We start from the raw sequence: 2,500 nt of genomic DNA on the forward strand, positions 1-2,500 counted from the left end.
CTTGGAAACTATGCAGTGTTGGGCCTGGTTAGTACTTGGATGGGAGACCACCTGGGAATACCAGGTGCTGTAGGTAATTTTATACTGCCATAACATTCTTTTCTATTACATTTTACATTTCATTTTTCAACTTATCATTGAATTTACTTGAGTTAAGAAGTAAAAGAGGTCTAAAGTTAATATTTTTCAGCACCTATAGCCAAACCACACTGGACATGGCCAATGTCGTTTGATCTTGGAAGCTATGCAGTGTTGAGAATGGTCAGTACTTGGATGGGAAACCACCTGGGAAAACCAGGTGCAGTAGGTAGTTTTATACTGCCATAACATTCTTTTCTATTACATTTTACATATAATTTTTTCAACTTATCAATGAATTTACTTGAGTTAAGAAGTAAAAGAGGTCTAAAGTTAAGGCTTTTAGCACCACTAGCCAAACCACACTGGACATGCCCAATCTCGTCTGATCTTGGAAGCTATGCAGTGTTGGGCCTGGTTAGTACTTGGATGGGAGACCACCTGGGAATACCAGGTGCTGTAGGTAATTTTATATAGCCATGACATTCTTTTCTATTACATTTTACATTACATTTTTTCATCTTAGCAATGAATTTACTTGAGTTAAGAAGTAAAAGAGGTATAAAGTTAATAGTTTTCAGCACCTATAGCCAAACCACACTGGACATGGCCAATGTCGTTTGATCTTGGAAGCTATGCAGTGTTGGGCATGGTCAGTACTTGGATGGGAGACCACCTGGAAATACCAGGTGCTGTAGGTAACTTTTTACTGCCATAACATTCTTTTCTATTACATTTTACATTTAATTTTTTCAACTTATCAATGAATTTACTTGAGTTAAGAAGTAAAAGAGGTCTAAAGTTAAGGCTTTTAGCACCTACAGCCAAACCACACTGGACATGCCCAATCTCGTCTGATCTTGGAAGCTGTGCAGTGTTGGACCTTGTTAGTACTTGGATGGGAGACCACCTGGGAATACCAGGTGCTGTAGGTAATTTTATATAGCCATAGCATTCTTTTCTATTACATTTTACATTACATTTTTTCAACTTAGCAATGAATTTACTTGAGTTAAGAAGTAAAAGAGGTCTAAAGTTAACATATTTCAGCACCTATAGCCAAACCACACTGGACATGGCCAATGTCGTTTGATCTTGGAAGCTATGCAGTGTTGGGAATGGTCAGTACTTGGATGGGAGACCACCTGGGAAAACCAGGTGCAGTAGGTAATTTTATACTGCCATAACATTCTTTTCTATTACATTTTACATTTAAGTTTTTCAAGTTATCAATGAATTTACTTGAGTTAAGAAGTAATAGAGGTCTAAAGTTAATGTTTTTGACCACCTACAGCCAATCCACACTGGACATGCCCAATCTCGTCTTATCTTGGATGCTATGCAGTGTTGGGCCTGGTCAGTATTTGGATGGGAGACCACCTGGGAAAACCTGGTGCAGTAGGTTATTTTATACTGCCATAACATTCTTTTCTATTACATTTTACATTTAATTTTTTCAACTTATCAATGAATTTACTTGAGTTAAGAAGTAATACAGGTCTAAAGTTAATGTTTTTGAGCACCTACAGCCAAACCACACTGGACATGCCCAATCTCGTCTGATCTTGGAAGCTATGCAGTGTTGGGACTGGTTTGTACTTGGTTGGAAGACTACCTAGGAATCCCAGGTTCTGTAGGTAATTTTATACTGCCATAACATTCTTTTCTATTACATTTTACATTTAATTTTTTCAACTTATCAATGAATTTACTTGAGTAAAGAAGTAAAAGATGTCTAAAGTTAATGTTTTTGAGCACCAACAGCCAAACCACAGTGGACATGCCCAATCTCGTCTGATCTTGGAAGCTATGCAGTGTTGGGCCTGGTTAGTACTTGGATGGGAGACCACCTAGGAATCCCGGGTGCTGTAGGTAATTTTATACTGCCATAACAGTCTATTACATTTTACATTTAATTTTTTCAACTTATCAATGAATTTACTTGAGGAAAGAAGTAAAAGAGGTCTAAAGTTAATGTCTTTGAGCACCTACAGCCAAACCACACTGGACATGCCCAATCTCATCTGATCTTGGAAGCTATGCAGTGTTTGGCCTGGTTTGTACTTGGATGGGAGACCACCTGGGAATACCAGGTGCTGTAGGTAATTTTATACTGCCATAACATTCTTTTCTAGAACATTTTACATTTAATTTTTTCAACTTATCAATGAATTTACTTGAGTTAAGAAGTAAAAGAGGTCTAAAGTTAATGTTTTTGAGCACCTACAGCCAAACCACACTGGACATGCCCAATCTCATCTGATCTTGGAAGCTATGCAGTGTTGGGCCTGGTTAGTACTTGGATGTGTGACCACCTGGGAATACCAGGTGCTGTAGGTAATTTTATACTGCCATAACATTCTTTTCTATTACATTTTACATTTAATTTTTTCAACTTATTAATGAATTTACTTGAGTTAAG

General features: G+C 37.4%; 9 pseudogenes; all 9 read left to right on the top strand.

The window, feature by feature from the left end:
* LOC148485524 (5S ribosomal RNA) overlaps window positions 1-76 on the top strand; it is a 119-nt pseudogene extending 43 nt beyond the window's left edge.
* Window positions 77-425: 349 nt separating this feature from the next.
* LOC148485525 (5S ribosomal RNA) lies at window positions 426-544 on the top strand (annotated as a pseudogene).
* Window positions 545-660: 116 nt separating this feature from the next.
* LOC148485526 (5S ribosomal RNA) lies at window positions 661-779 on the top strand (annotated as a pseudogene).
* A 115-nt stretch (window positions 780-894) lies between these two features.
* LOC148485527 (5S ribosomal RNA) lies at window positions 895-1,013 on the top strand (annotated as a pseudogene).
* Window positions 1,014-1,364: 351 nt separating this feature from the next.
* Window positions 1,365-1,483, top strand: LOC148485528 (5S ribosomal RNA; annotated as a pseudogene).
* Window positions 1,484-1,599: 116 nt separating this feature from the next.
* On the top strand, window positions 1,600-1,718 carry LOC148485529 (5S ribosomal RNA; annotated as a pseudogene).
* A 116-nt stretch (window positions 1,719-1,834) lies between these two features.
* Window positions 1,835-1,953, top strand: LOC148485530 (5S ribosomal RNA; annotated as a pseudogene).
* A 111-nt stretch (window positions 1,954-2,064) lies between these two features.
* Window positions 2,065-2,183, top strand: LOC148485531 (5S ribosomal RNA; annotated as a pseudogene).
* Window positions 2,184-2,299: 116 nt separating this feature from the next.
* LOC148485532 (5S ribosomal RNA) lies at window positions 2,300-2,418 on the top strand (annotated as a pseudogene).
* The last annotated feature ends 82 nt before the right edge of the window (window positions 2,419-2,500 follow it).

The sequence above is a fragment of the Taudactylus pleione genome, unplaced genomic scaffold (genome assembly GCF_031769625.1).
Source record: "Taudactylus pleione unplaced genomic scaffold, aTauple2 ptg000550l, whole genome shotgun sequence".
NCBI classification, from domain to species: Eukaryota; Metazoa; Chordata; class Amphibia; order Anura; family Myobatrachidae; genus Taudactylus; species Taudactylus pleione.